This window comes from Oncorhynchus mykiss, chromosome 5 (assembly GCF_057628025.1).
Source record: "Oncorhynchus mykiss isolate SJ-2025 chromosome 5, ASM5762802v1, whole genome shotgun sequence".
Taxonomy (NCBI): domain Eukaryota; kingdom Metazoa; phylum Chordata; class Actinopteri; order Salmoniformes; family Salmonidae; genus Oncorhynchus; species Oncorhynchus mykiss.
The window spans coordinates 79,661,142-79,681,834 of NC_143026.1; the positions used below are offsets into that span (position 1 = coordinate 79,661,142).

Here is a 20,693-nt window from a genome sequence, read left to right on the forward strand (position 1 = left end):
GGACAACAGGCCCTCCGACTTGACACACTGAACTCTATCAGAGAAGTACCAGGCGAGGCAATCATTTGAGAAACTGCCAATAAGAATGTTGTGATTGATACAGTCAAAAGCCTTGGCCAGATCGATGAATATGGCTGCACAGTAATGTCTCTTATCGATGGCGGTTATGATGTCGTTTAGAACCTTCAGCGTGGCTGAGGTGCACCCATGACCAGCTCTGAAACCAGATTGCATAGCGGAGAAGGTATGGTGGGATTCGAAATGGTCAGTAATCTGTTTGTTAACTTGGCTTTCGAAGACCTTAGAAAGACAGGGTAGGATAGATATAGGTCTGTAGCAGTTTGGGTCTAGAGTGTCACCCCCTTTGAAGAGGGGGATGACCGCGGCAGCTTTCCAATCTTTGGGAATCTCAGACGATACGAAAGAGAGGTTGAACAGGCTAGTAATAGGGGTTGCAACAATTTCGGCAGATAATTTTAGAAAGAGAGGGTGCAGATCTAGCCCGGCTGATTTGTAGGGGTCCAGATTTTGCAGCTCTTTCAGAACATCAGCTATCTGGAGAAATGGTGGGGGCTTTGGCGGGTTGCTGTGGAGGGTGCCGGGCAGTTGACCGGGGTAGGGGTAGCCATGTGGAAAGCATGGCCAGCCGTAGAGAAATGCTTATTGAAATTCTCAATTATAGTGGATTTATCAGTGGTGACAGTGTTTCCTAGCCTCAGAGCAGTGGGCAGCTGGGAGGAGGTGCTCTTATTCTCCATGGACTTTACAGTGTCCCAGAACGCTTTTGAGTTAGTACTACAGGATGGCAGGCCTCAGGATCTCATCACGATATCTCTGTGCATTCAAATTGCCATCAATAAAATTAAATTGTGTTTGTTGTCTGTATATTATGCTTGCCAAACCATAACCCCAACCCACCATGGGGCACTCTGTTAACAACTTTGACATCAGCAAACCGCTCACCCACCCTACACCATACTGTCATCTGCCCGGTACAGTTGAAACCAGGATTAATCCGTGAAAAGCACACTTCTCCAGCATGCCAGTGGCCACCGAAGTTGAGAATTTCCCCACTAAAGTCTGTTACAACGACGAGCTGCAGTCAGGTCAAGACCCTGGTGAGGACAGATGGACAGACACGCAGTTGAGCGTCCCTGAGACGGTTTCTGACAGGTGGTGCGTAGATTCTTCACTTGTGGAAACCCACAGTTTCATCAGTTATCCGGGTGGCTGATCTCAGATGGTCCCGCAGGTGAAGAAGCCGGATCTGGAGGTCCTGGGCTGGGATGGTTACACGTGGTCTGCGGTTGTGAGGCCGGTTGGACATACTGCCAAATTCTCTAAAACAACGTTGTAGGTGGCTTATAGTAAAGAAATTAACATTTAATCATCTGGCAACAGCTCTGGTGGACATCCCTGCAGTCAGTATGCCAAATGTAAGCTCCCATTTTAGAGATGCATTTTATTGTCCCCAGCACAAGGTGCACCTGTGTAATGATCATGCTATTTAATCAGCTTCTTGATATGCCACACCTGTCAGGCGGGTGGATTATCTTTGCAAAGGAGAAATGCTCACTAACAGGGATTTAAACAAAATTTGAGTAAAATACGCTTTTTGTGCTCATGAAACATGGGCCAAAACTTTACATGCTGCGTTTATATTTTTGTTCAGTGTACATTTTTGTATATGAGCCTCCGTTTAAGATTGTTTCCATGTTTCCGGTAGTGTGCTGCTGGTATCTATCATTTCTATAGTCCATCAACACTACACCATACACACTCTCAGCTGTAGTGATATGATTGATTACAACCATACTCATTGTTGTGCCACCAGTTGGGATACTTGTAGCGACATCAACCAAGCGCTTCTCTATGGATATGTCCCAAATGGTACCCTATTCGATATATAGTGCACTACTTTTGATGATAGCCCTGGTCAAAAGTAGTGCACTATATAGAGAATAGGGTTCCATCTGGGACGGACACTATCTCAGATGCCAATCTGGGCACCCAGAATAGATCAGCAAGCTTCATGGCATGGCCTCCTAGCAGGAGAGACGTTTATGTGTGTTTTGTGTGTGTAGAAAAGTAGAAGGAGCATGTTGGTCCTCCGCTGCAGAAACGCAGCGCCGTGCTGGTTTTGGATGGCTTCCCTGTGCACAGACCACAGACACAAGTGACATTGTGGGTAACTTTTAGAACTGGAAGAGGGGGAGGAGGATGGGGGGGAGGGGGGTGCTCAGTGTAGCACTGGATAATGTGGTAAAGGAGGTTTCTGAAAAGTGTGTTTGAGGATATGTAGCTCATGTAATCATAATGTGATAATAATGTAATAATAATATTATAATAATGTAATCATAAAGCTCACTGACCAGGGGAGGCATTTTGGGCATTTTAGGCTACCCATTTTATTTTTAACCTGTTAGAGCTCTAGGGGCGCTATTTCATTTTTGGATAAAAAACGTTCCCGTTTTAAGCGCGATATTTTGTCACGAAAAGATGCTCGACTATGCATATTCTTGACAGTTTTGGAAAGAAAACACTCTGAAGTTTCAGAATCTGCAAAGATTTTGTCTGTAAGTGCCCCAGAACTCATTCTACAGGCGAAACCAAGATGATGCATCACCCAGGAATTAGCAGAATTTCTGAAGCTCTGTTTTCCATTCTCTCCTTATATGGCTGTGATTGCGCAACGAATGAGCCTACACTTTCTGTCGTTCGCCCAAGGTCTTAGCAGCATTGTGACGTATTTGTAGGCATATCATTGGAAGATTGACCATAAGAGACTACATTTTCCAAGTGTCCGCCTGGTGTCCTGCGTCGAATTCGGTGCGCAATTGCCAGCTGCTTCTACTTTACCATTTGATTCAGGGGAGAAAGCATGTGTCCAAGAACGATGTATCAATGAAGAGATATGTGAAAAACACCTTGATGATTGATTCTAAACAACGTTTGCCATGTTTTCAGTCGATATTATGGAGTTAATTTGGAAAAAAGTTTGCGTTTTGAGGACTGAATTTATGGATTTTTTTTGGTGGCCAAATGTGATGTATAAAACGGAGCTATTTCTAATACACAAGGAATCTTTTTGGAAAAACTGAGCATCTGCTATCTAACTGAGAGTATCCTCATTGAAAACATCAGAAGTTCTTCAAAGGTAAATGATTTTATTTGAAGGCTTTTATGTTTTTGTTAATGTTGCGTGCTGGATGCTAACGCTAATGCTAACGCTAAATGCTAACGCGAAATGCTAACTCTAGCTAGCTACTTTTACACAAATTATTGTTTTCCTATGGTTGAGAAGCATATTTTGAAAATCTGAGATGACAGTGTTGTTTACAAAAGGCTAAGCTTGAGAGATGGCATATTTATTTCATTTCATTTGCGATTTTCATAAATAGTTAACGTTGTGTTATGCTAATGAGCTTGCTGATAGATTTACACAATCCTGGATACAGGGGTTTTTTCATAGCTAAACGTGACGCAGAAAACGGAGCGATTTGTCCTAAACAAATAATCTTTCAGGAAAAACTGAACATTTGCTATCTGAGAGTCTCCTCATTGAAAACATCTGAAGTTCTTCAAAGGTAAATGATTTTTTTGAATGCTTTTCTGTTTTTTTGTGTAAATGTTGCCAGCTGAATGTTAATGCTAAATGCTACGTTAGCCATCAATACTGTTACACAAATGCTTGTTTTGCAATGGTTGAGAAGCATATTTTGAAAATCTGAGATGACAGTGTTGTTAACAAAAGGCTAAGCTTGAGAGCTAGCATATTTATTTCATTTCATTTGCGATTTTCATGAATAGTTAACGTTGCGTTATGGTAATGAGCTTGAGTCTGTATTCACGAACCCGGATCCGGGATGGGGAGATCAGAAAGGTTAATAACGTATGCATGTCATGCAAGTGTATACCAACACACAGAATTGTACTACATTTCTGATTGTGGATTTTATCCTTAACCTTTCTGATCTCCCCATCCCGGATCCGGGATCGTGAATACAGACTCAAGCTCATTACCATAACGCAACGTTAACTATTCATGAAAATCGCAAATGAAATGAAATAAATATGCTAGCTCTCAAGCTTAGCCTTTTGTTAACAACACTGTCATCTCAGATTTTCAAAATATGCTTCTCAACCATTGCAAAACAAGCATTTGTGTAACAGTATTGATGGCTAACGTAGCATTTAGCGTAGCATTTAGCATTAGCATTCAGCTGGCAACATTTACACAAAAAAAACAGAAAAGCATTCAAATAAAATCATTTACCTTTGAAGAACTTCAGATGTTTTCAATGAGGAGACTCTCAGATAGCAAATGTTCAGTTTTTCCTGAAAGATTATTTGTTTAGGACAAATCGCTCCGTTTTCTGCGTCACGTTTAGCTATGAAAAAACCCCTGTATCCAGGATTGTGTAAATCTATCAGCAAGCTCATTAGCATAACACAACGTCAACTATTCATGAAAATCGCAAATGAAATGAAATAAATATGCCATCTCTCAAGCTTAGCCTGTTGTAAACAACACTGTCATCTCAGATTTTCAAAATATGCTTCTCAACCATAGGAAAACAATCATTTGTGTAAAAGTAGCTAGCTAGCGTTAGCATTTAGCGTTAGCATTTAGCGTTAGCATTAGCGTTAGCATCCAGCACGCAACATTTCAACAAAAACATAAAAGCCTTCAAATAAAATAATTTACCTTTGAAGAACTTCAGATGTTTTCAATGAGGAGACTCTCAGTTAGATAGCAGATGCTCAGTTTTTCCAAAAAGATTCTTTGTGTATTAGAAATAGCTCCGTATTGTACATCACATTTGGCTACCAAAAAAACCCGAAAATTCAGTCCTCAAAACGAGAACTTTTTTCCAAATCAACTCCATAATATCGACTGAAAACATGGCAAACGTTGTTTAGAATCAATCCTCAAGGTGTTTTTCACATATCTCTTCGATGATATATCGTTCGTGGAAGTGTGCTTTCTCTCCTGAATCCCAGGAGAAAATGCCCGCACCTGAAGATTACGCACAAATTTAGACAAAGGACACCGGGCGGACCCCTGGAAAATGTAGTCTCTTATGGCCAATCTTCCAATGAAATGCCTACAAATACGTCACAATGCTGCCAAAATCTTGGGGAAACGGCAGAAGGTCTAAGCTTATTCCTGTCGCATTCACAGCCATATAAGGAGACATAAGAAAACAGAGCTTCATAAATTCTGCTCATTTCCTGTTTAACGTATCATCTTGGTTTCGCCTGTAGAATGAGTTCTGGGGCACTTACAGACAAAATCTTTGCAGATTCTGAAACTTCAGAGTGTTTTCTTTCCAAAACTGTCAAGAATATGCATAGTCGAGCATCTTTTCGTGACAAAATATCGCGCTTAAAACGGGAACGTTTTTTATCCAAAAATGAAATAGCGCCCCTAGAGATGCAACTGGTTAAGATTTTGACTGTGAACTTGTAGCCTTATAGAAGCCTCAGAGGCCTTTTGAGAGACTCTTACATGAGCTATGTATACTGTATATTATAACCTCTGCTATGTTTACTGTAGCTTTCTAGATTTCTCCCAGTACTGAGGAGTAATATTTGCTTGTTTAACAGGCATTGAATGTTATGTCAGAGGCCCGATACATTTAATGACATAACCTAAAATTCATTTCTGCAATGTGGAATTTTTAATTTTTACTCAGGGCTGTGATTAGGCTTGGTGTAAGCTCTGCTTTGTCTAGGAAGCTGTTGTCTTGTTGTATTTTTCTGAACATAACATGAGATTTTAGGAAATCAAATCAAATCAAATGTTATTACCTTACGGTATGGGGGGGTTAATGTAAATAGTCCAGGTGGCCATTGATTCATTACAAGCAAACCTTGGCCCTGTTAAATGATTTGACAGGTCTTTGTTATCCACACACGGAGGGCCTTGTACAGTAATATGAATAGTTAGTTTTACTGAAGTCCTCTTTGTGTTCTATAAATGGCCATCGTTTCCTTTCTGTGATGCTGTGCATTAATACACACCAGCACCTTTGATCCGGAAGGAGAAAGAAAAAAAGCAGATGTATGATTTGATTGATGACTGAAGTCACATTCCGCGTTCATCCCAAATGCACCCTATTCCCTTTATAGTACACAACTTTCAACCAGAGGCCCTGGACAAAAGTAGTGCGCTGTAGGGAACAGGGTGCCATTTGGGACGCACTCTCAGACTTCCTTATGGGAATGGTTGGGATGGTGTGTCATATTTGGAGACTGTCAGTTGGCACGTCTACAAATTGCAACCACTGCGGCCTCACCTCTTTTCCCTGGACATGTGGCCTTGAGCGTGTGATTCCTGTTAGAATTGAGGCAGCATCCCAAATGGCACCCTATTCCCTATATAGTGCACTACTTTTGACCACGGTCCATAGGGAATACAGTAGGTTGCCACTGAAGGTACAGGGAGTCAGACTGAGGGTCTGAAATGGAGGAAGTGTAGTTCTATAGCTATATCTATAACAATGATGGCCAAAGGACTAATCATACAGACAAAGGATAATACTGCTCTCTGTCCCTGGGGACAGTGTGGACTGTCTATGTACTGTACTGTATGCAACTCTACTCTATGCCACACTTCATTCTACATACATGTGAACTAGAGAGCTGGTCAGGGAGGTAGACTTTTTTGTTGGTATTGTAGGTCATAATGTGGATTCTGTTGTTAGAGTTCAGATGGATGGATCATTGGAATTTCATCACCGCTGCATATGTCAAGACATGGCATCTGTGGGTGTGGTGAGATTCCCAATGGGTTGGACAATATTATTTTTGTCACTTATATTGAAGAAGCTATTACTTAAATACTGGAAGTCAAATCATACTCAAACGTTAAGAGAATGGAAGAATCAAATGCTTTATGATTTAAATATTGAAAACAATCTGTCTACAGACAGAAACAACATAACACAATTTAAAGACATATGGGGCAGGGTCCTACAAGCATTAGAAACAACATAACACAATTTAACCAGTTAGAGCTCTAGGGGCGCTATTTCATTTTTGGATAAAAAACGTTCCCGTTTTAAGCGCGATATTTTGTCACGAAAAGATGCTCGACTATGCATATTCAGAATCTGCAAAGATTTTGTCTGTAAGTGCCCCAGAACTCATTCTACAGGCGAAACCAAGATGATGCATCACCCAGGAATTAGCAGAATTTCTGAAGCTCTGTTTTCCATTCTCTCCTTATATGGCTGTGATTGCGCAACGAATGAGCCTACACTTTCTGTCGTTCGCCCAAGGTCTTAGCAGCATTGTGACGTATTTGTAGGCATATCATTGGAAGATTGACCATAAGAGACTACATTTTCCAAGTGTCCGCCTGGTGTCCTGCGTCGAATTCGGTGCGCAATTGCCAGCTGCTTCTACTTTACCATTTGATTCAGGGGAGAAAGCATGTGTCCAAGAACGATGTATCAATGAAGAGATATGTGAAAAACACCTTGATGATTGATTCTAAACAACGTTTGCCATGTTTTCAGTCGATATTATGGAGTTAATTTGGAAAAAAGTTTGCGTTTTGAGGACTGAATTTATGGATTTTTTTTGGTAGCCAAATGTGATGTATAAAACGGAGCTATTTCTAATACACAAGGAATCTTTTTGGAAAAACTGAGCATCTGCTATCTAACTGAGAGTATCCTCATTGAAAACATCAGAAGTTCTTCAAAGGTAAATGATTTTATTTGAAGGCTTTTATGTTTTTGTTAATGTTGCGTGCTGGATGCTAACGCTAATGCTAACGCTAAATGCTAACGCAAAATGCTAACTCTAGCTAGCTACTTTTACACAAATGATTGTTTTCCTATGGTTGAGAAGCATATTTTGAAAATCTGAGATGACAGTGTTGTTTACAAAAGGCTAAGCTTGAGAGATGGCATATTTATTTCATTTCATTTGCGATTTTCATAAATAGTTAACGTTGTGTTATGCTAATGAGCTTGCTGATAGATTTACACAATCCTGGATACAGGGGTTTTTTCATAGCTAAACGTGACGCAGAAAACGGAGCGATTTGTCCTAAACAAATAATCTTTCAGGAAAAACTGAACATTTGCTATCTGAGAGTCTCCTCATTGAAAACATCTGAAGTTCTTCAAAGGTAAATGATTTTTTTGAATGCTTTTCTGTTTTTTTGTGTAAATGTTGCCAGCTGAATGTTAATGCTAAATGCTACGTTAGCCATCAATACTGTTACACAAATGCTTGTTTTGCAATGGTTGAGAAGCATATTTTGAAAATCTGAGATGACAGTGTTGTTAACAAAAGGCTAAGCTTGAGAGCTAGCATATTTATTTCATTTCATTTGCGATTTTCATGAATAGTTAACGTTGCGTTATGGTAATGAGCTTGAGTCTGTATTCACGATCCCGGATCCGGGATGGGGAGATCAGAAAGGTTAAAGTCATATGGGGCAGGGTCCTACAAGCATTAGAAACAACATTGAGTTTGGATACCATGGGAACATGTGGGTCTGAGCAAATGTGAAATCATTCATGTTTGTGAAAATGTATGTAAACGTTAAGTTGTTTATCGTTTTTTTGTCTAGGTACGTTTTTTGTTGTTTGTTAACAACAAAACAGTAAAGAAAAAGTTAAATAAAATATAATAAAATGTTTTTAAAAAAGGCCCTGTGCTGTTTGTATTAATATTGTTTCACTCAAATAAATGAAAGTGTCCATTGACAACATTGTCATTGGTCGCCTGCTCCTCTGACATTCACATCACCACTCCAGTGTTTTCATATTTCCCTCCTCTATGTATCAATTGTGTTGATAGCCTAATATTCTGTCAACAGAGGCGAGATAAAGAGGGTTTTAGGAGTTTGGAGGATAGGATAACCTTGATAAAACGTTCATCTCCATCTGTCGTCATCCGTTATGAAGTATGCAAATGACCTGTGGGATGTGAGCGGATGGGAAGTACAGTGCTGTAAAATGGGCCGTTTCAAGTGTTCTGTGTACCATGCTGACTTCCAAATTTACCACCATTGCAATCCAGTGCATACTCGTGATTTTCCTCTCTCACTCTCTCTCCTACCCCTTCACTCTCTCCTTTATCCTTTATCTCCCTCTCTCTCTCATTCCCATGGTCCGGTCTTCTCTTCCCCCATCACTCTGTCTTTCCATCTCTCCTCGATGCTCCCCATCTTTTTCTCTCCTACTTTGCCTTGCTATACAAATTAGCGATGTACTGCACAGGTTCAGAGGGGCTAATCATAAAATATTAACAGCATGTAGATGATTGCACGTTGCCACTTACATTTTTTAAACTGTGTCAGCACAAGCTGTGGCACAGTTATTTGTGTTTTCATCTGTTTTGATACTGGCTATATATGAGTCCATTGTTTTATATATATATATATATACAGTTGTGAATATATACAGTTAAAGTCGGAAGTTAACATACACTTAGGTTGGAGTCATTAAAACTCGTTGTTCAACCACTACACAAATTTCTTGTTAACAAACTACAGTTTTGGTAAGTTGGTTAAGACATCTACTTTGTGCATGACACAAGTAATTTTTCCAACAATTGTTTACAGACAGATTATTTCACTTATAATTCACTGTAACACAATTCCAGTGGGTCAAAAGTTTACATACACTAAGATGAATGTGCCTTTAAACAGCTTGGAAAATTCAAGAAAATTATGTAATGGCTTTAGAAGCTTCTGATAGGCTAATTGACATACTTTGAGTCAATTGGAGGTGTACCTGTGGATGTATTTCAAGGCCTACCTTCAAACTCTTTGTTTGACATCATGGGAAAATCAAAAGAAAAATTATAGACCTTCACAAGTCTAGTTCATCCTTGGGAGCAATTTCCAAATGCCTGATGGTACCACGTTCATCTGTACAAACAATAGTACGCAAGTATAAACACCATGCGACCACGCAGCCGCCATACCGCTCAGGAAGGAGACGCGTTCTGTCTCCTAGAGATGAACGTACTTTGGTGCGAAAAGTGCAAATCAATCGGAGAACAACAGCAAATGACCTGAGAAGATGCTGGAGGAAACAGGTACAAAAGTATCTATATCCACAGTAAAACAAGTCCTATATCGACATAACCTGAAAAGCCGCTCAGCAAGGAAGAAGCCACTGCTCCAAAACCGCCATAAAAAAAAGCCAGACTACGGTTTGCCACTGCACATGGGGGCAAAGATCGTACTTTTTGGAGAAATGTCCTCTGGTCTGATGAAACAAAAATAGAACGGTTTGGCCATAATGACCATCGTTATGTTTGGAGGAAAAAGGGTGAGGCTTGCAAGCCGAAGAACAACATCCCAACCGTGAGGCACGGGGGTGGCAGCATCATGTAGTGGGGGTGCTTTGCTGCAGGAGGGACTGGTGCACTTCACAAAACTTCCACAAAATGTATTGTGGGAAGCTTGTGAAAGGCTACCCGAAACGTTTGACCCAAGTTTCAACAATTTTAAGGCAATGCAAACTTCTGATCAACTGAGATTGTGATGAACGAATTGAAAGCTGAAATAAATCATTCTCTCTACTATTATTCTGACATTTCACATTCTTAAAATCAAGTGGTGATCCTAACTGACCTAAAACAAGGATTTTTTACTTGGACTAAATGTCAGGAATTGTGAAAAACTGAGTTTAAATGTATTTGGCTAAGGTGTATGTAAACTTCTGACTTCAACTGTATATGTATGTATATGTTATGGGCCCTAATAATTGTATATTTGTGGCCATTTGTGATTTAGGATACGTGTTTATTGGGAGTTGAATTATCTCTGTATTTATGCTTTTGTGAGAAAGGATAAGACTAGACCGTTTTAGAAACGTGTGGCTGGTAGTTGTTAAAACGTCTCCATGGTGTGATACTGTTGAACAGATGGGATTCGACATATTATGATACACATAACCTTTAATAGCCATTATAAAAAAATATATGGGCCCAATTAAAAGTTGTGAACGCATAATAGGCAACAAATCTATAAGGAGGAAGATATTACACAATATAAAGTACTGTGATGGTGCTCGATGCTCGTGGATGTTTCAGGAATTGTTTTGTACTGAGCTTCAGTTTAAGCTGAGTCTAAATCCCAAATGACACCCTATTCCCACAAGCCCTATTGATATAGTGCACTGCTTTTGACCAGAGCTCTGAGGGCCCTATGGGCACTATAGGGAATAGGTGCCATTTGGGACATATCCTGAGTGTCTGTGAGGGAGGTTGGACTTTTATAGATTTATCTGCTCAAGCTAAGATGATTGATTCAGCGTCTCTATTTTATCTCTGGTTCATGACTGGCCTTCCAGCACATTGGCCCTGTGGGCGGGTCGAGGGGATGGCCTCTGTGTCTGACTCTGCTGCTTTGTTGGATGGTGGCCTTCTGTAAAAACAGAGCTGTCAATCAAATGAAGGGATTCCCAAATCCTATATGCGTCCCAAATAGCACCCTATTCAGAAAATAGTGTACTATGTAGGGAGTAGAGGTCGACCGATTTCAAGTTTTCATAACAATCGGAAATCGATATTTTTGGGCTCCGATTTCCGTTTTTTACATTTTTTTATTATAATTTTTTTAATACCTTTATTTAACTAGACAAGTCAGTTAAGAACACATTCTTATTTTCAATGACGGCCTAGGAACGGTGTGTTAACTGCCTTGTTCAGGGGCAGAACGACAGATGTTCACCTTGTCAGCTCAGGGGATCCAATCTTGCAAACGTACAGTTAACTAGTCCAACTCTCTAACCATTGCACTCCACGAGGAGCCTGACTGTTACGCGAATGCAGTAGAAGCCAAGGTAAATTGCTAGCTAGCATTAAACTTATCTTATAAAAAACAATCAATCATAATCACTAGTCATAACTACAAATCCAGTTTAACAGGCAATATTAACCAGGTGAAATTGTGTCATTTCTCTTGCGTTCATTGCACGCAGAGTCAGGGTATATGCAACAGTTTGGGCTGCCTGGCTCATTGCGAACTAATTTGCCAGAATTTTACGTAATTATGACATTACATTGAAGGTTGTGCAATGTAACAAGAATATTTAGACTTAGGGATGCCACCCGTTAGATAAAATACAGAACGGTTCCGTATTTCACTGAAATAATAAACGTTTTGTTTTCGAAATGATAGTTTCCGGATTCGATCATATTAATGACCAAAGGCTCGTATTTCTGTGTGTTATTATGTTATAATTAAGTCTGATTTGATAGAACAGTCTGACTGAGCAGCAGCAGGCCCGTAATCATTCATTCAAACAGCACTTTCGTGCGTTTTGCCAGCAGCTCTTCACAAGCACAGCGCTGTTTATGACTTCAAGCCTATCAGCCTAATGGCTGGTGTAACCAATGTGAAATGGCTAGCTAGCTGGGTGTGCGCTAATACCGTTTCAAACGTCACTCGCTTTTAGACTTGGAGTAGTTATTCCCCTTGCGCTGCAAGAGCCGCGACTTTTGTGGAGCGATGGGTAACGCTGCTTCGAGTGTGGCTGTTGTTGATGTGTTCCTGGCTCGAGCCCAGGTAGGGGCGAGGAGAGGGACTGAAGCTATACTGTTACACTGGCAATACTATAGTGCCTATAAGAACATCCAATAGTCAAAGGTATATGAAATACAAATGGTATAGAGAGAAAGTCCTATAAATACTATATTAACTACAACCTAAAACCTCTTACCTTGGAATATTGAAGTCTCATGTTAAAAGGAACCACCAACTTTCATATGTTCTCATGTTCTGAGCAAGGAACTTAAACGTTCGTTTTTTTACATGGCACATATTTTACATGGCACACATTTTTACATGGCACACATTTTTAAATGGCACATACATGGCACATATTGCATATTGGCACATATTACTTTCTTCTCCAACACTTTGTTTTTGCATTATTTAAACCAAATTGAACATGTTTCATTATTTATTTGAGGCTAAATTGATTTTATTGATGTATTATATTAAGTTAAAATAAGTGTTCATTCAGTATTGTTGTAATTGTCATTATTACAAATAAATTAATTAATTAATCGGCCGATTAATCGGTATCTGCTTTTTTGGTCCTCCAATAATCGTTATCGGTATTGAAAAATCATAATTAGTCGACCTCTAGTAGGGAGTAAGGTTGCATTTGGGACACATACCTAGACAGGAGTACTGCTTTGTTCTGAGGCTGTTCTGCTATAATAGAGAGAAAGACTGGAACAGAGCAATGACTTGTGTTGCCAGCAGTGCATATCTGTATCAGTCTGATGGCTTATATGGCCATATCAGAGGGTGCTATGAATGTATCATTTCAATTCAAATGTATCATAATATCGCAAAGACAGACAGAAAGGTTGGGGGATAGAGTTAAATGGATGGAGGTGATATAGCGATGTAGATTTTGTCAATACATTAGGATGTAATGACATTTATTCGGTTTTTCATTGATGTGTTTTAAGGAGGAAAAGGAATGAGGTTTGGTTTTTAGCCAATGTGTGTTTAAAAATTCATAATAATGCTTGATGCTTGGTAATCAGTTGTGTTTGTGCTGTAAAAATGGCATGATTTATTTAGTCACTCCAATGTCTGCAGTTAGTTGATGCCTGAATGGATTGCATGGCTAGAGAAGTGACCCTTTAAGCCCAAGATGTCAGAAGACATTGCAATGGGGATGATAGGATGAACTTTAACCTGTTGCGACGAGCAATCCCGTATCCAGGAGTGTAATTATAGCCTCAAGCTCATTACCATAACGCAACGTTAACTATTCATGAAAATCGCAAATGAAATGAAATAAATATATTGGCTCACAAGCTTAGCCTTTTGTTAACAACACTGTCATCTCAGATTTTCAAAAAATGCTTTTCAACCATAGCTACACAAGCATTTGTTTAAGAGTATTGATAGCTAGCATAGCATTAAGCCTAGCATTCAGCAGGCAACATTTTCACAAAAACAAGAAAAGCATTCAAATAAAATAATTTACCTTTGAAGAACTTCGGATGTTTTCAATGAGGAGACTCTCAGTTAGATAGCAAATGTTCAGTTTTTCCAAAAAGATTATTTGTTTAGGAGAAATCACTCCGTTTTGTTCATCACGTTTGGCTAAGAAAAAAACCTGAAAATTCAGTCATTACAACGCAAACTTTTTTCAAAATTAACTCCATAATATCGACAGAAACATGGCAAACGTTGTTTAGAATCAATCCTCAAGGTGTTTTTCACATATCTATTCGATGATAAATCACTCGTGGCAGTTTTGTTTCTCCTCTGTTCAAAATGGAAAAATGCACGCACCTGGAGATTACGCAATAGTTTCGACGGAGGACACCGAGCGGACACCTGGTAATTGTAGTCTCTTATGGTCAATTTTCCAATGATATGCCTACAAATACGTCACAATGTTGCAAACACCTTGGGGAAACGACAGAAAGTGTAGGCTCATTCCTTGCGCATTCACAGCCATATAAGGAGACATTGGAACACAGCGCATTCGAAATCTGGCTCACTTCCTTTATGAAATTTCATCTTGGTTTCGCCTGTAGCATTAGTTCTGTGGCACTCACAGACAATATCTTTGCAGTTTTGGAAATGTCAGAGTGTGTTCTTTCCAAAGCTGTCATATTATATGCATAGTCGAGCATCTTTTCATGACAAAATATCTTGTTTTTAAACGGGAACGTTTTTCATCCAAAAATGAAATACTGCCCCCAGAGGTTCAAGAGGTTAATGTCCCCAAGGGGAAATTTGCTTAGACACACAGTACTGCTGTATACTTTTTCAAAAGTAGTGCACAATATATGGCATATGTTTGGGTGGCGTAGATATCGGCAGTGCGGTGCGGAGGGGAGGCAGTGCAACATGTCTTGCTCTCTGACCCGCCACACAGAGTCACAGGAAGAGTTGTCCTTTTAATCTGTCATAGATTCCTGACAGCTACCTATGCTACACATCATCATTAGCAGAGAAGAGAGAGAGGAAGACCCGTCCACACGTCCAGATAAGAGAGGAGGATACACCTCGTTAATTCATTCCTCTGTTTATTGGCTTTATTTATTATTTTACAGTAATCACAGACACAAGATTTTCTAGGGCTGCAGCGTCATTATAGCGTGTGATTTGATTGGCTTTGTTATGCATCACTGGAGAAATGTGGCTAGGTCATATGAGACCATAGCATAGCATAGCACTTACACTAATCATGGGGAAAACACATAAGTACAGTACCAGTCCAAAGTTTGGACTCACCTACTCATTCCAGGGTTTTTCTTTATTTGTATTATTTTCTACATTGTAGAATAATAGGGAAGACATCAACACTATGAAATAACACATATGGAATCATGTAGTAACCAAAAAAGTGTTAAACAAATCAAAATATATTTTATATTTACTTATTCAAAGTAGCCACCCTTTGCCTTGATGACAGCTTTGCACAATCTTGGTATTCTGTCAACCAGCTTCATGAGGTAGTCACCTGGAATGCATTTAAATTAACAGGTGTGCCTTGTTAAAAGTTAATTAGTAAAATGTCTTTCCTTTTTAATACGTTTGAGCTATCAGTTGTGTTGTGACAAGGTAGGGGTGGTATACAGAAGATAGCCCTATTTGGTAAAAGGCCAAGTTCATATTATGGCAAGAACAGCTCAAATAACAAAGAGAAACGACAGTCCATCATTACTTTAAGAAATGAAGGTCAGACAATTCGAAAAATGTCAAGAACTTTGAAAGTATCTTCAAGTGCAGTCGCAAAAATCCATCAAGCGCTATGATGAAACTGGCTCTCATGAGGACCGCCACAGGAAAGGAAGCCCCAGAGTTACCTCTGCTGCAGAGGATAAGTTCATTAGAGGTACCTGCACCTCAGATTGCAGCCCAAATAAATGCCTCACAGAGTTCAAGTAACAGACACATCTCAACATCAACTGTTCAGAGGAGAATCAGGCCTTCATGGTAGAATTTCTGCAAAGAAACCACTACTAAAGGAAACCAATAAGAAGAAGAGACTTTAAGAAGCAGAAACACAAGCAATGGACATTAGACCAGTGGAAATCTGTCCTTTGGTCTGATGAGTCCAAATTTGAGATTTTTGGTTCCAACCGCCGTGTCTTTGTGAGACGCACAGTAGGTGAACAGATGATCTCTGGGTGTGTGGTTCAAACCGTGAAGCATGGAGGAGGTGTGATGGTGTGGGGGTGCTTTGCTGGTGACACTGTCAGTGATTTATTTAGAATTCAAGGCACACTTAACCAGCATGGGTACCACAGCATTCTGCAGGAATACGCCATCCCATCTGGTTTGCGCTTAGTGGAACTGTCATTTGTTTTTCAATAGGACAATGACCCAACACACCTCCAGTCTGTGTAAGAGCTATTTGACCAATAAGGAGAGTGATGCAGCAGATGACCTGGCCTTCTAGGCAGAGTTGCAAAGAAAAAGCCATATCTCAAACTGGCCAATTAAAAGAAAAGATTAAGATGGGCAAAAGAACACTGGACAGAGGATCCAGCATCCCGGAGTCGCCTCTTCACTGTTGACATTGAGACTGGTATTTTACGGGTACTATTTAATGAAGCTGCCAGTTGAGGACTTGTGAGGTGTCTATTTCTCAAACTAGACACTCTAATGTACTTGTCCTCTTGCTCAGTTGTGCACCGGGGTCTCCCACTCCTCTTTCTATTCTGGTTAGGGCCAGTTTGCGCTGTTCTGTGAAGGGAGTAGTACACAGCGTTGTACGAGATCTTCAGTTTCTTGGCAATTTTTCACATGGAATAGCCTTCATTACACAGAGAGATAGGGACTTGACATTGAAATATAGATGAATGGGATGCTAGCTAGTTTTTTGTATAAATTCTTAAATTGAATAGCTGGCTAGCACTGGCAAGATTTGGTTCTGGGTTCTGAGATGAGGTATTCAAAGGGATACAAATGTTGTGATCACAGTCATTGGCTAATTTAGTCCATAAGCAACACTCAGAGCAAGGCCATCAAGCTGCACAGTTTGAAGCTAACTATCTAATGTTCAGCCAACAAAGTCAGAAGAACAAGTAGTTTTCAGCACAGTGTTCGGCAGTTTGAAGCTAGACAACGCAGAAGGAAGGAAAATATTTCATACATCTCAGTGTTTCTCTAGGACTGCAGTGTCTTAGCTTCCCTTCTCAGCACACAGCCTGGACCCTTTCATCGGCACTGTCATATCTGTCTCAGGTCTGTTCCAATAGCCAGCAGTAGGCCCCCAGCCCTCCTCTCCTGCCCCACACATTGCAAAGGAGGACTCGTCCCAGGAGAGAAAGGTGTCAGCGGGCTTGTCCTCCCCAACTGCCACACTGGACACCCCTCTGGTCCAGCCAGATGCCTTCCCTGCCGCAACAATACTGCCACACCATTTGAAGCTGAGCTACTAGGAAAGAAAGGGTAATCTCTGTCGATGTTCCACGGAGTACGCCATATCAGAAGATGCCAGAGTTCCATCATTGTGTGGGACTTGCTTATGTCAAATAGGAAGATACAGAGTGTCTTGGAGATGAGAGAAGTGCTCTCTCTTCCAGTCCGAAGGCACTCTGACATTGTTTTCTTCTCCCAGACACAGACACTGTCAGAGGAGAGCAGCACTGTTGGGAAGAGCCAACGGATGCCATTGAAGGCTCAGAAGACAGTGAATGATGCAGATGAACTGCTGGATCTAGTGGCTGGATGGAGATTTTTTATTTTATTGAATTTCACTTTTCAACAACCTACCTTTTTGTGAGGAAAAAAAACACCCCAAAAAGGGTCCATCATTTTAGAAGCAATTTCATCCACATCTCCCTGCTGTTCCACCTGCCAGTACCTGACACCTTTATTCAAAGAGGTGACATGAAATAGTGAAAGCCAAAATGAATAATGCTATTCACCCCCCCAACCCCCTCCACAGCCACTTCATGTTTTTGATTTAACTGACCTGGAAGACCAGGTGTGTTGAATTTAGGCAATCACTGAACTGATCAATTAGCTAAGTAGCTCAGTGTGGTACCTAGTTGGGACAAAATCCTGCAATACCTGTGGCACTCCAGGAACAGGGTTGCCTACCCCTGATCTAGGGAATAGGGTGCCATTTAGGCCGCAGTCATACACTCACATTTTCTTATTCTGTGGCTAGTGGTCCTCTTACCTCTCCACCTATTATTTTTGGAATCATTTGAATTGATCTTTGGTGAAGCCAGACAAAGCTTGCTATACTGTATATTTAATGTCTTTGACCAGGCAGGCATGTTGAGAGCTGTCAGTTGAATAGTGGGGTTACTGGACATTCATGATTTAATTGCAGCCGTGTATCTGAATGCTGCTGGAGTGCAAAGTGATGGATATTTGTTATTATTTAAATGAAGAACGAAGACTGAGTGGATCAATGACTGCACATGTCAACACATACACACAAGACACACACACACGCACACGCGAACACACACACACCACTATCGGTACATATTTAAGGGCCTGAAATACGAAGACAAAAAATCTCCAAGAATGTATTGTTTGGGTACTTCAGCCGTCTGCCGTGATCTTTGGGACTGATGGTCTGAAGGTCTTCAGCTCAAATGACTCTGTCCCCTTAGCTGCTGCTGTCAGAGGATGACAGACCTCATGTTTATTTCATCCTGCGTCTGCCTGGGCTGTCTCCTTTCCCTATCCTCCCATGTCATTAACGCTGGGAGCAAAGAGGAGCAGGGTAGGAGGAGGAGGAGTGAGGAGGAGCAGGGTTTGAAGAGGAGCAGGGAGGGAGCGGAGGGGAGTAAGGAGGATCAGCGTCTCTGCAGTGGCTGGCCTAATGAATTCCACCCCCCAACTAGTTACCCCGGCTCAAGGTGTCAAATTAAAACAGCCTGGGAAAAGAGAAAGCGAGAGAGAGAGTAGTGTGTGTGTGTCTATGTGTTCACATTTGTATGTTCACATGTGTGTGAATGTATGCTTGTGTATACACCAAAAATGGTTGAACCAAGGCGTTCCAGGGGTTAGGATTTGGATTAATAGAATGAATGGCTACAGCCTGTTGACCAGTAAGTTGGTGGGAGTAACAGAGGATATACATACAGTATATGCAGGTTAGCATATTATTATTATTATTTTTTTTCAAATGTCTCAGTCTTATTTCCTCGTCACATGCCTGGGAGGCTGGAACAGTCAGAGACAACATATGCAGGTTGTTTTCTGTTATTTTTTGTCATGAATCTTGTTCTGGAGGCAGCTCTGCAGAGTTGTCACAAGCTGACACAGCCACAAAGTCATAAAATCTGATTTTAAACCTAACCTTAACCATACTGCTAACACTAATGCCTAACTCTAACCTTAAATCAAGACCAAAAAGCACGTTTTTGTTTTCATACATTTTTACAATATAGCAATACAATACAATATATTACTTTACAGCTGGCCTATCTAAGGGGTAATCGCTCAATTATGCCTCCAGAACAAAACTCATGACAATAAACATCACCCTGCATAATACAGTCGTGGCCAAAAGTTTTGAGAATGATACAAATATTAATTTTCACAAAGTCTGCTGCCTAAGTTTGTATGCTGGCAATTTGCATATACTCCAGAATGTTATGAAGTCCCTCTTTGCCATCCAAATGAACTGAATCCCCAAAAAACATGTTCACTGCATTTCAGCCCTGCCACAAAAGGACCAGCTGACATCATGTCAGTGAGTCTCTCGTTAACACAGGTTTGAGTGTTGACGAGTACAAGGCTGGGGATCACTCTGTCATGCTGATTGAGTTCGAATAACAGACTGGAAGCTTCAAAAGGAGGGTGGTGCTTGGAATCATTGTTCTTCCTCTGTCAGCCATGGTTACCTGCAAGGAAACACGTGCCGTCATCATTGCTTTGCACAAAAAGGGCTTCACAGACAAGGATATCGCTGCCAGTAAGATTGCACCTAAATCAACCATTTATCGGATCATCAAGAACTTCAAGGAGAGCAATTCAATTGTTGTGAAGAAGGCTTCAGGGTGCCCAAGAAAGTCCAGCAAGCGCCAGGACCGTCTCCTAAAGTTGATTCAGCTGTGGGATCGGGGCACCACCAGTACAGAGCTTGCTCAGGAATGGCAGCAGGCAGGTGTGAGTGCATCTGCACGCACAGTGAGGCAAAGACTTTTGGAGGATGGCCTGGTGTCAAGAAGGGCAGCAAAGAAGCCACTTCTCTCCAGGAAAAACATCAGGGACAGACTGATATTCTGCAAAGGGTACAGGGATTGGACTGCTGAGGACTGGGGTAAAGACATTTTCTCTGATGAATCCCCTTTCTGATTGTTTGGGGCATCTGGAAAAAAGCTTGTCCAGAGAAGACAAGGTGAGCGCTACCATCAGTCCTGTGTCATGCCAACAGTAAAGCATCCTGAGACCATTCATGTGTGGGGTTGCTTCTCAGCCAAGGGCTCAATCACAATTTTGCCTAAGAACACAGCCATGAATAAAGAATCGTACCAACACATCCTCCGAGAGCAACTTCTCCCAATGCATTTTCCGGCATGATGGAGCACCTTGCCGTAAGGTAAAAGTGATAACTAAGTGGCTCAGGGAACAAAACATCGATATTTTGGGTCCATGGCCAGGAAACTCCCCAGACCTTAATCCCATTGAGAACTTGTGGTCAATCCTCAAGAGGCGGGTAGACAAACAAAACCCCACAAATTCTGACAAACTCCAA

At 40.8% G+C, this 20,693-nt stretch overlaps 1 protein-coding gene and 1 long non-coding RNA gene across 6 annotated transcripts in view; both read left to right on the forward strand.

Moving 5' to 3' along the window:
• LOC110524620 (pre-B-cell leukemia transcription factor 1) overlaps window positions 1-20,693 on the forward strand; it is a 109,901-nt gene that overhangs the window by 12,612 nt on the left and 76,596 nt on the right. The window lies entirely within an intron of this gene.
• On the forward strand, window positions 3,019-16,353 carry LOC149983593 (uncharacterized). Of its 2 annotated transcripts, XR_016496328.1 has the most exons (4): window positions 3,019-3,157; window positions 3,526-3,587; window positions 8,085-8,146; window positions 16,340-16,353. It is a non-coding gene; the product is annotated as an uncharacterized LOC149983593 (long non-coding RNA). The 2 variants fall into 2 exon arrangements; XR_016496327.1 differs by lacking the exons at window positions 3,019-3,157; window positions 3,526-3,587 and adding an exon at window positions 7,577-7,716.